Raw genomic sequence first — 13,317 nt, 5'->3', positions numbered from 1 at the left:
TACATACGAGGCATTACTTTACCTTCATCGAGATCAGCAGTTTTCACAGGCACCACAGCTGGTGCATGATGCACTGATGTACTTGTCCACACTTGACTTGGCACTGCATAAGACCAATGGGCAAATGTGACCCGAAACCACAGAAATCATTGAAGGGGCACAGTAAATACGCAAGTGTATTCACTAGCATGAATGAGGCTGGCTTTAAAACTTGTTAGAAATTAGGCAGCAAAATGCGTTTTAAAGACCGTCGCTATTCAGAAAGTCAAATTGCTGATTTTTCCTGCTAAAAACAAGAGATGCCGCAAGTATCTATGAGCGCCTGATCCAATGAAACGGTACTAACGTCTTCGGTGCTCGTAAGTGCAGTTTTATTACTTTTTGATTGCGGAAAAGCTTTTCCGCTTCCCAAAGGTAATCAAAGAAATGTAAATGCGAAGTATAACGACCTACCATGAAAGGATGTCCTAACATCATTCAACTGCTAGCAAAAATATGCTTCCTTTGATTGCCGCATTGTATCATTGACCATAAATGGAGAGGACAGTTGCTAGCCGAAAGATAAGAAGCCATGCGAGAGCTTAAATTACACAGCTTGTCAAGCAACACGATGTGATTTTCTCAGTGACACCTGTCAAGAGCGCCGAAAGCCTCTGAACTGTATGAGGGTTCACAATAAATGCGACCAGCACGACAACACGTGCGTGACTATAGAGACGGATGACGATTACAGCAAAGATAAGTACTCGTATACTCGTATAGTTACTCGTACGCATATTCGTATAGTTATTTCAAAAGCCGTCAAAAGAATATTCTGGCAGCTCAATACCGTCATTCATATATATCAGCGCAAGCATGCAACAATGTGAACGCTAACAGCACGAGCATATGTGTGAAGAAAGAAGAGTACTCACCCAGGCGGGTACGATGCGCCGGGCTGTGTCCGCAGTGAGCGCACCAGCGAGACAGACATGGCGCGAAAGCGTCGTGTAATCCTGCAACTGCTTGCGTGTAGCCATTTCACGTGTAAGGGGATGTCGCTATGTCCTCGCAACACCCCCTTAATGTCGAGATAAGAGAATTTTTCCATGGCGGCCGAGTACCGGCTCACGCGGCACGCTCAACAAACCACACCAACCTATCAAACATCCGCCGCTCTCGTAGAATGCGCTAAAGCTAACCACTCGCGCCAAAAACGCAACCCCCTTCCCATCGCACAATATCTTCGAACTCTCGTTTTTACCTCCTTCCCGCAAAAACAGCAGAAGCGGAGTGCAACGGAGAGCGTAGCAACCCCTATTCTCTCTCACGCACGCAAGAGAGAGTATAATAGTTAGCTCCATGCGGATACCTCCTCGCAGCATAGCTCGCCTTTGCGGCTGACGCTGTCGGCGCATGCGTATACACCGACGCTTGCGCCGACAAGTTATAACACGTGGGAGCATACGATGAGCTGTAGCCAGGATTCTCACTAACGCGGCCCACACCGACGCGGCACTAATACTGCAGGCCGTCTATAAGGCGGCGGTGAAGGGTGCACGTTTTATATATACACTTGTCATGGCTAACTCCTTTTCGAATCCCTACTATAGGCGGGAGTTTTCCTGAGTTTTGAAGCTCCCGCCTACAGGGCATGCGTTAGCCAGGACTTGATTAAGAGTGTACTTGAAATATAGGTCGTGTTGAAAGTGCTTTCAACGTTTTTTTGCGCGATTGTTTAATGCAGAGTATAATATTTAAAGAATGCAACTTTGCGTGAAATGTATTTTCGTTGCGAGTTTACCACGGCATACTCGGAGAGTTCCACTGTAGTGTGCCGCCGCAGCCATATCGTTTCACCATCTCAGCATGTTGCCGGTTCGCGATAAGCCACGCGAGCAACGCACGGTTCATGTTCCTGGGACGTTCAAACCAGGAAAAAACAGGCGCTGGCAAAGAACGAGTACTGATAACACCCCAAGGTAATGCTCGCTGAAAGCTTCAGCGCAAGAAATGCTGCGTACATCCACCGAGGATTGAATACTAGAAGCTACCGCCTACGTCACTGAAATGCTAGTATTCACCACCAACCGACGGTGATAAGGTGTGTTCGTTTATTCCAGGCATTGCAGGAGCGCCGTAGAGCACCGTCACGTCGACGGAAATACTAGATGGCACCCTCACTTTTCCTGTTTTGGTCAATGGCCAATCAGCGCGCACCAAAGGCGATACTTTTGCGATTGTCGCCTTTGGAGAATACGGCCCCAGGCCGCCGGCGACGGCGGCGGGGCCGGTGTGCGCGGAACAGACGGCGAAACGGTAGGCAAGCAGACGCGGAAACGCGACAAAGCGCGGCCGCGAGCCGTTGCCATAGCAACGACGGAGTGTTCTTCCACCGGCTGCTTTGCTGCTGGCTTGCGTTTCCTTTATTGAATTCTCGGTGCTCGCCACTTTCCTATGAAGAATGCTGTCTCACGCTGATAACGTGCATGCCATTCGTGACCTGGGAGTGGTGGGCGCGCTGTGATAATGCCATCGAGAGGCATAAAAGATATCAGGACTGTTTTTGTGAGGCGAAACGACACCCTTTCAACACGTTCTTTAGTGCACGCTGCTTTCCTGATCAGGATAGGTCATTTTATCGGGAATATTAGCCGATGGCACAATGGCTTTGTTGCCGCAATGCCACTTCACGCCGTTGAAAGAGTAATCACTTAGAGGGAACTTCAGGCATGGACACATGCGTGTTATCTCTACTGCTGAATTTACCGGAACAGATACCCATGTCAGCAGCAATGTACAACAGAGCGAATGAAAACAGAAAGGAAGAAGACTTCAAAACTAAGAAGCGCTTTTGGCATTACAGTTCTGCTTAACGATTCAATGAGTCAAGTATCGATGCTCACTAGATTGCCGTCCGCACTGTTAGCGAGCCAAGCCCAATAAGCCCAATAATGGTTCATCAAACTATATGAACAGATCGAGCTCCCCTTGCTTGTTCGCCTCGTGTTCATGACTAACGTGTCACTGATGGAATTGCGTTTAACCTCCATCCCTTTCAGTGTCAGTATAGTTGTTCATACGAAAGGACATGGTGCAGTTTATTTGATTTCCAGCTTCTCAAATACTGAGCGTTTCCCGTCTTCCTATATGCCTAAGGCATTTGAAACTTAGATCGAGCGCCTAACAGATTTCTTTGAGAACCAAATTTTCCTGTTTTATTGCAAGCAAATAATCACGCTTTTGCACCGTTTTGAATGAACGATTTTCCGCAGATAGAACGGGAAGGTAGGATATCTATTGTCTTATGGTCCATTAGTTGTCAGGCTAGGGCATAGTTTTTTTCTACGGCATCGGAAGGTGTTTCGACCCAAGCAAAGCTAGTCGAACGTGCTGTCCATGTAGCACCCCTCTGGCATAGAAAAATTACGCTGACTTTATTTCAATGACCGGTGTCCGTTGCCCAATGTGCGCATCGATCATTGCTTGAAGGATCATCCTTGCAATTACCGAATTTATGCATTCTTTGACCATCTTCCTCTTTTTGTTCCATTATTCAACACCATTCCATTATGATTATTTGACAAATAAACAGTAAAATTGGAGAACTTACGCAAGGAAAATTGGCGTACGATTTTCAAAATTTCATTTTCGTGCTTAAGCTAGTGTCTACAATGATGGCGTAACATTGAAATAATATTCCCCACAATATCAGAGTCTTACCATCAGCTCTGCTCCAGATTACGATAGCCGCATGTATAATTGCATTTCGGAGTACCTCAAAAAGTTACCGATAGTGCCATTCGAATGTAGTGTCTCGAAAGCCGAATGTCAAACACAGGTGTTCATATACATATATATTGCAACGGGTATGAGCCAATTCGTGGTCGTATCCCTACGAGCGCGTTGGGCGTGCGTCATGTCATCGGGAAAGGAACGTCGGGGCTGTCACTGCTCATCGACTCGACAGTCTGCAACGCCGGACATGGCCGACAGCGAGGATACAGCGGATGCAGGTTCATGAGGTCGGTTGTCGGCGCTATAATCACAACCGAGCTGTTCGGCGTTCACTGATTTGTTGTGTTGTTCGAGTTCTTTGCGGACAACTTGCCGTACTGTTGTCGTCAGTTCAAACTGGAAACTGTAGCTGTCTTCGACGCTTGCAACCATTGCCACGTTATCCAACCGGCCGAACTTTGGCGTGACACGGCGTAGCTTCAAGGTCTCAAATGTGCGGCAATGCTTGATGACGTCAGCCACCAAAGCGAGGCTGTCATTGCCGATGAAGTAGTTGTGCACATCCTCGGCAACGCCACTCAGAAGGTGCCCAACTTTGTCCTCTTCGGACATTTGATGACTCACCGACTTTCACAACTTGAGGATCACCTCTATGTACAGACGGGTCCACTGCTAAAGGGAACACTTGCGTGCAGGGCATATTTGGATTACGCTCTCTTGCAAAAACATAGTGTCTTAGATTTGCGTAAAACTACTGGTGGTTGACAGTTCTGCCTCTTTTTGAGAGACTCGTGCAGGGCATGAACAATGTTTCCCTGTCCACTTGCTGTTAAAGGGCCAGCAAAATGAAAGGTGCTCATTGGAGGGTTACCCTAACAGTGGACCGTACTGTACGTTGTACAGGTTTTATCTAGCATTCGAGCATGCTGAAGCAATGTCTGCTCTGCCCGCTTTCTTTTCGTGGTCGAATCCCCGAAGCACTCTATGATTTCAGAGGCGAAGGGATCTCAGGTCATTAGTCATTCTTCGCCGTTTTCGAACCACAACAGCGCAGTGTCTGTGAGGAAGAGCGCGACATACTCTAGCTGAGCCGTGGGATCGCAGCTGTTCCAATTCCTCACACGCTTGTAGTGGGTGAGCCAGTCCTCCACGTTCTAGCCGGGTTTTCTTGTGAAAGGCCATGGCTATATCTGACGCATCCAGGCGCCGGTTGTTCGTGACGGAGGAGTCGAAGATGACTGTGGGTCGCCGTTGTTGGACATCGGGATCTCCGGCAGGGTTGGAGGCAGTCGAACGAGGCGTCGGCTTACACCCAGCGGTAGCGGCTCCGTCGTCTTGCTCGTACTACCCAGCACTGCCACCACGAAACTGTTACCGTTAAGGTTTAAGTATGTTTATTTACAGCAGAGGTTGATGGTCGGGTAATGATGTCTTCGGCAGACTGCACCAACTCACGTCTCGCTCTCCTACTTATATATATATAATATATATATTATATATATATATATATATATATATATATATATATATATATATATATATATATATATATATATATATATATGGTACGTAGATTATGAAGAGTCTGTCTTCGGTTGCCGTAAAATAATTAGGAAAAAGGTATACGCTTCTAAAAAACTGTTTATTTGGCGACGTTTCGATCGGAGGCCGATCTTCATCAGGATGAAATTTACCAGGCTTCGATGCGCTTTTATATCATCGTTCTCCGAGCCGAGAGAAAGAGGAAAAGGTTAGGAAAAAGTACATACAGAAAAAAATAATAGAAAAAAAGAGAAAAGAGAGAGAGAGGTAAGAAACCTGCCGAAATAAGTCGCGAATACGCTTGTGCACATACTTTGACTGACATAAGAATAACACGTGTTTCTTGAAAAAAAAAAGAAAAAAACGTCAACACCCCACGTGCACATACTTTGGCCTACGAAAGTCGCGAATACGCTTGTGCACATGCTTTGACTGACATAAGATTAACACGTGTTTCTTGAAAAAAAGGAAAAAATCGTCAACACCCCACGTGCACACACTTTGGCCTACGAAACACACGTGTTTCCCGAATAAAAGAAAAAAGAGAAAGCAGAAAAAGAAGAAAACAAAAACTCCGCTGATATCCAAGATCGTCCAGGTGAGGTACATTCCTGTAGTCACTAGTCGAGTTCCAATGCTTTGAAGCCCCAACACAACATGGGTGCATTTCCTCCAGCCCATTGTCACACCTCAAGTCTTCGGTTCCCCCCCTCCACATTTGCTCCTGAAGCCTGTGAGGGGATGAAGCTTCACAAGAAGGGATAAGCGCTTAAAGGCAGTCAACTTAATAAAAGTCCGGGAAGACTGTACAAAGGCACATTCACTAAAAATGTGAATGTTTTAGTGAATGTGCCTTTGTACAGTCTTCCCGGACTTTTATTAAGTTGACTGCCTTTAAGCGCTTATCCCTTCTTGTGAAGCTTCATCCCCTCACAGGCTTCAGGAGCAAATGTGGAGGGGGGGAACCGAAGACGTGAGGTGTGACAATGGGCTGGAGGAATACACCCATGTTGTGTTGGGGCTTCAAAGCATTGGAACTCGACTAGTGACTACAGGAATGTACCTCACCTGGACGATCTTTGGATATCAGCGGAGTTTTTGTTTTCTTTCTTTTTTCTGCTTTTCTCTTTTTTTCTTTTATTCGGGAAACACGTGTGTTTCGTAGGCCAAAGTGTGTGCACGTGGGGTGTTGACGATTTTTTCCTTTTTTTCAAGAAACACGTGTTAATCTTATGTCAGTCAAAGCATGTGCACAAGCGTATTCGCGACTTTCGTAGGCCAAAGTATGTGCACGTGGGGTGTTGACGTTTTTTTCTTTTTTTTTTCTTCTTTTTTTTTTTCAAGAAACACGTGTTATTCTTATGTCAGTCAAAGTATGTGCACAAGCGTATTCGCGACTTATTTCGGCAGGTTTCTTACCTCTCTCTCTCTTTTCTCTTTTTTTCTATTATTTTTTTCTGTATGTACTTTTTCCTAACCTTTTCCTCTTTCTCTCGGCTCGGAGAACGATGATATAAAAGCGCATCGAAGCCTGGTAAATTTCATCCTGATGAAGATCGGCCTCCGATCGAACGTCGCCAAATAAACAGTTTTTTAGAAGCGTATACCTTTTTCCTATATATTATAATATATATATATATATATATATATATATATATATATATATATATATATATATATATATATATATATATATATATATATATATATATATATAATACTATAGCGTCAGTGTGTGCGTTGCGTAGTGAAGTTCGAATGGCGCACACTTTTCTACGTACACTGCGAAGTTATTTCCTTTCCGCCGGCCTTGTCTACAGCTTGGATCCAACATGCTACGCGCCAGATATGACATCCTAGGTGAGTGGTGATTGTGTTAAAAAGGGTCCCCCGAGCTTTACCACTACTTGAGCAACTATTTTTTCGACGCATGGCGAGAAAGACACAGACAGGCGCAACCTTCAACTGAACCCGTTAGCAAGGATATATATATATATGTGTGTGTGTGTGTGTGTGTGTGTGTGTGTGTGTGTGTGGTGTGTGTGTGTGTGTGTGAGAGAGAGAGCGAGAGGGAAGAAAGAGAGAGGGTGACAGAACTGACGAAAAACCGGATATATAATGACACAGGAGTGGCACCCTCGAACTTCACGAGTAGCTTCCTGCCCGGTCAGCTGCCTCCCTTTCGCACCCACAACGCGTCTGCGATGTTGTACACCGGGGCAAGTAGGCGGCAGTTGTCAAAGGAGCGCCTGTTTCTTTTTGCGCTTGTGTGGCTTTTTTCATCGTCGCAACTCCGATCTTCTGGCATACTGTTACGGCTGTCACACGCTGCGGCTCTCTTAACGTGTGGCGCTCAAAGCAATAATTCTTGATGTTTAACGCTGCAAAATTACGGCATGATTTTCAGGGACGCCGTAGTGGAGGGCTTCCGAAATCTTTAATCACCTGGGTTCCTTAACATGTGCATAAATGTGACGCTAAACAGGAGTATCTAGACTGAGAACCGCTTTCAACTTGGGCAGATTTTTTATACCGTCTATGTACGGCCTCACACCAGTAGACGTCTGCAACGATGCATTAACTGCAATGCCAGCTGCCGGAAGTGGACGTCCCCATCGTATCTCCTTTCTGCTTTACCGCATTATACGGAGCGAGTCTTCCTGGGTACTCGGATTAGTCGCTCGGTAAGGTCGTTTGTCTGGGTATGGAACGCGGAATTCGTAGTGGTGCTGGACACATTCTTGTGAAGGTTCCTTCCTAGTTTCAGGCTTGCAGAATGTTGTTCACATCAGAAATGTTGTTCAGATCAGATAGATGTTGACCGGATATCAATGCCTTCGGCAAGCGATGTCTTCGCTTTTATCTGCTTTGAGGGTTCGCTTTTCTCTGCTGCCTCTTGTGACCCGGCCGTCGGTGAGCAAGTCAAATGCATTTTGTGTTCTACATTTGGAGCGATACAGAATAAAGAAGTGGTTTTCAGAGATTGTACGAATAGTTACTATATTATGTTGCATTAACAATCATTGTTGTGAGCGCAAAAATGCCACAATTCGCTCTTCTGAAACTCTTTGTGCTGATCAAAGTGGAAGATTGGGCCAGTAGGTGATTCATGATCGACTTTATGCTTGCTGAAGTGCTAAGTTGAAAGAGACTGCGCCTACAGAACATGAATCGAGAGCTTCACGAGAGCTTCCAGGCCATTAGAGTAACCTGTTGGTGCACCTGCGCCAACAGGATTTAAGACAATCACCTCCAGCATATGAGTCGGTCGACTGTGGGGAAAAAAAAGGAAAGAAAGAAAAAAAAAATGCAATAGGTTAGATAGGTGCCTCTTTTGCGCGAGATAGACGGCAGATCTAGAGGTTATTGCACAACGCGTCGGTCGTATGTGTTCTACTATACGTTCATTCCTAACCAAAAAAAAAAAAAACTAACCACGTGCACATTTTCCGGTGTACAAGATTATCTTTCAACGACGGTATCATTTTTGCACACCCGCTTCGACGGCGCCAAGCTTGCGGTGGCAGCCACATTTCGATAAGAACTAAATGAAAACAAATAAACACTATCTTTAACTTCGTTTTTTTTACTGTCATTCCTAGCGTTCTCAAACTTATCCAGTTTTAATTTGAGGTAACGCAAGGAGCAAATGAGCAACACCTAAGTGGTACACCAAAGGAAATTCGGTTATTATGCAACCACAATATCCTGTTCGTACCCAAACATAATGGTTCCAACTAGCTCAAAAAGAAACTCGGAAAGCAGCATGCTGCTCCAAAAGCTCACCTGTACGGCAGCGCAAGAAACTAACCAAACAAACAAATAAAAAAGACACGATTCTCTTGATGCATCGCGGGTGCGTCTATAACGGCCAGACCACCGTGGGCCAGACATTTGGCACGGTACGTCTAGAAAAACTGCCGATTCATTGCCAGTCGTCGCCGTCGAGATAACGCCGACACACAGCACTCTCTTTTCTGCGCACTGAGGTGAAGCGACAGTGTCGGGGCGTGTGTACCGTTTCTTTTGATTCTCTTTTATTTAGTGCCGCGTCACTGCATACGTCTTGGCGGGACTTTTTGAATTCTTTAAAGAGACCGACAACTGGCCAGAACGGGTGATTATATCCTGGTGGAAATGAAAAGGCAGTGAATTATAGTGACAGATTCCAGAATACTTTTCGCGATCTGAGTAGGATTTACATTTTTAAATCGCGTTTAAAAGTAACAAAAACCGGTATGTCGCGCAGCCTAGCGCGAGCGCCATGAACCAGACGTATGCAGTCTTAAGCGCTTTGTTGTACGTAGTCTAATGCTTTTACACGCACCAGAACGAGGGCTGAAAATTTGAATATGTATGTTATTGTCAATTACCGTTTGTTTCTAAGGTAAAAGAAGTAAAGCATGAGATGCGGCGCTGCTTTCGTGGCTTCCAGTGAAACGGAGGCTGCGGCGCATGCGCGCGGCGTCCGGCGGCGTTTCCCGCGTAGCTCGACTCTCGTCTGTTCTCGTCGTATCGGACTTTTGAAGAGTAGCACGCGAGTTTTCGCTGCTGCTCGCAAAATGCCATCGACTTAATGTTGTTATGGAGGATTGCTACCACTTCATGAACAGCACTGCTAGTGTATCCTACCACTTGTTTCGTTTTCGAAGGCTTAGCTTGGCTTGGCTTGACTAAAATGTGATAAAGCGACCTGTGTACGGCCAAAGTACTTATATAAGAAGCCCCAGAAAAACGCTATAACTATTGTAAAATAATTTAATAGGCTAGAAAGCAGTAGTCGCGGCACCGCGGGCTTTGCAAACGTAACATTGCCTTTTCGTACTTAGGGCACAACTTGTCACCATTGCTGGCGTATAATCGCTATCGCGCTCACCTCTCACTGTTTGCAGCATGTGATATTAAGACTGCATAATCGCTGCAGATCGAAAAACTCTGATTACAAATGTTTTACGGCGTTCTCCGCGTTACCACTCCGTGATTAGAAGCTCTGACCGGTAAGCTTCCCATTGCACCCAAGAAAACTGGTACCACAAAAGTTGGTTGTCGGTCCCTTTAAGGTCGATACGCCACGTGGTGTCGTTCACGCGAACTAGGCCACTGGTGTCCAGAAAAGCTGCATACGGTGAGCGAGATCGAGATTTGCTGTGTCGGCGTTGGGCTGAGCGGGACCTCACGCGCCGGGTCTGGGATCGGGGCCTGCGCTCTGGGCCTTGTGCTGGCTGCTGCTGGTCCCGGGTGGTGGAAAAGATGGAGAATGGTCTCGAGGGGATGTTGAGCGGCTGCTGGAGGTGCCGCTGTGGGACGGGTTGCCTCGGGTGTTCTATGTAGGTTCTTGGGCTTCTTGCTTCAATTGCGGGGTGGGTGGCGCTTTCTTGACAAAGCGATACTTGCAGTTTGAGCTGCCGGTGTTGTGTGCACCAAAGCAAACGATGCAGCGCGACGTGCACTTGGGTTTCTCGCCTTCTCCTCGTGGAGGGTGTTCCTCGCCGCAGCGGCGGCACCGCTGCTTACGTGGCAGCGGGCAAACATCCATGCGATGGCCGACCTTGCGGCAGTTGAAGCATGCTTCCACCCTGCTGTTGTAGAACGGATAGAGCCTGATGTCGGTGCCGTGGTAGAATATCCACTTGGGAAGATTCTTGGTCGTGAGTGCGACCACAATGTGCCTAGTTTGGCCCATGCGTCTTCCACTCACAATAGGCATGTCGGGGTTGCTGGCTTGTAGGTCCGCCAGTATTTCATTGTCCGAGAAGTCATCGTATGCATGGAACATTATGCCTCGTACGGCGTCATCCGGAGGAGGGGCGTAGACATGCAGCTCGATGGTATCAGTGCCCACGTTAATAGACTTCACGCGGAGGTAGGCCTGGGCGTGTTGTGAGTCGATGACACTCAGTGTAAAGGATTATTGGTGGGGTGCGTCCGAAGACGATCCCGACTTGCGGGTGGCTGATCCGGCAGCGACGCTGCCTTTAGCAGGGCGTCATGCCATTGCCACGGTGGCACTTTCGTCAAGTCGATGGGTGTTCTTGGCCGTCCTACAATATGGATGGTGTCTTGCGGCAATCGGGGAAGTGGTGCACGCCGGCGTAATGGAGGCGGACGTGGCTTAATCTGGTGTTGGCGTTCCGGCACAGCGGCGCGGGCATTGTCCGACGCACTCAGTTGAAGATCGAGCTTGCCTTAGTTTTGAAGTTCTCGTCGGCGTCGTTCCTGGGCACGATAGCCGGGCGACTGCCACGAGTCGTCCGACCAGTCCTCTTCAGAGATGGTATGACCTTCTACGACGCACTGCATGCCGGTGGGCGGCAGGGGTACGACGATGGGAGTAGCGACAGGTGCGGCGCAAGGCCTCGACAAGGAGCCGAACGCGCGCTGAGCCAGCTAGGCTCAGGGCGGCGAGCGGCGTTGGCCGGGTAAACACTCTCCTGGGAGAATCTTGAGAAATCCAGCGTCGAGTGTGGTATCCGCGCGTTCCTAATAACTTCATGCACCCACTCGTACATAAACTATTTGTCGGTAAGCATTCGTCGCAGCGAAAAAGCCGAAAGACTCTGGAGGCGATGTGCAATGCGTCCGATCGCTCCGAGCGTTCGCCACGCATCCCCAACCCGGCAAGAACAGCCAAAGCTTTTTTTGGCCCTGAATAAAGTTTTGCTTCACTGAATACACTGCGTTTTGGCTTCTTCGCAGTTGTGGCGCAATTAAAGCTCGACTGCTTTAGCTTTTCTCGAGTGAGCGCTTGTATCGAAATGCCGCATAAAACGAATGTTTTCGCCGTCCCACTGACTTGGTTGTAACGACGGATTACTGTACTTGCAAAAGTGTTGCGAGGCACCTTCTAAGGAGTAATGACACGAATTTTAGAAATTCTCATATTGTTGCTCTTAGTGAAAGTACTGTTGTCAAGAACGCCAAAAAGTGTGTTGTGGTTGCTCGGAACGCATTCAATATATTTTTAATACCACTTCCTTAAAAAGCCACTTTCTGTTTCGATATGGAGGTATCCAGTGACGTGTAAACACAGTATGACGTAGGTCTAAGTCACATGGGGACAACAACTCCTGACATTCTTGCAGCAATCTGCAGTTTGCTGTTAGTTGCACGTAAACAATGAATGGTGAATTGACATCCAGCAGCTCTGGCAGCCATTTAGGCCGCATCCAGGATGCAGAGTTGGCAAAACTGTGTTGGCTCCTCATGATAATGTCCATTGCGGTTGGATTGTCTTGCAGATGCTTGAAAATCAAAGTAAATGATGTTATACATGCTTCCTGGCTCCGGTGTGCGGAGAGCGTTTACATTATGGGTCAACGAAGCAATAAATGTCCCTTTTGTGATGCCTCAAAATTGTTTCAGTATTCCTTTAGGAGGTTTGTCATTACTACCTAAAACAATACATTATGGCTGAGCAGCGGCGTCATATTCCTTGGCGAAGTTTGCCAGGAAATTCAATGTACTGGCCTCGACACAAGCATGCGTCTATATAGAAGTGAACTGTCTTAAACGCTCGAGAAGTGTTTGATTGGACGTATGCAAATTCTCTCTGTCGAAGGGACATTTTTTGTTCGGTTGTCCAATGCCAAGCGAACTCTTCCTACAGCCTAGTGGAAGCTTCGTGTATTGCTGCCTCAGGGGGTCGCATAAGGTGACGCAGGCGGCTTAGCAGAAGGGCAATGTCGCTCCGCACACTGCCGTGGTCTGCCGATGCTGACAGAAGTACAAAATAACGATTTGTGTCCAGATTTTGTGACGTCGTTGTGAACCGACTTAGTCACTGCAGTGGTGTTTGATGTGACTAGTATGACAGCGCTAAGGTGCACTTTTGTCCAGGGCAAAACGAATCCGAAACATTGAGTTTGCAGCTTGGTTGAGGCCCGTTGAAAGTACCGTGAACGGGGAAGCAGCTTTTGTTCAGCAATATGGGAAGAAGAGCGGTGACAACTTACGCTGAAAGTGAGAGACACCAACTTCCTGAGACCGGAGCCGGGACATGATGCTGGCAAGCGAACCTCTGGCTGCCGTTCTGACGAAAGCCGAACTAGTGGCCTTAGG

The sequence above is a fragment of the Rhipicephalus sanguineus genome, chromosome 1 (assembly GCF_013339695.2).
Source record: "Rhipicephalus sanguineus isolate Rsan-2018 chromosome 1, BIME_Rsan_1.4, whole genome shotgun sequence".
Taxonomy (NCBI): Eukaryota; Metazoa; Arthropoda; class Arachnida; order Ixodida; family Ixodidae; genus Rhipicephalus; species Rhipicephalus sanguineus.
This window is presented reverse-complemented; position numbering follows the sequence as displayed.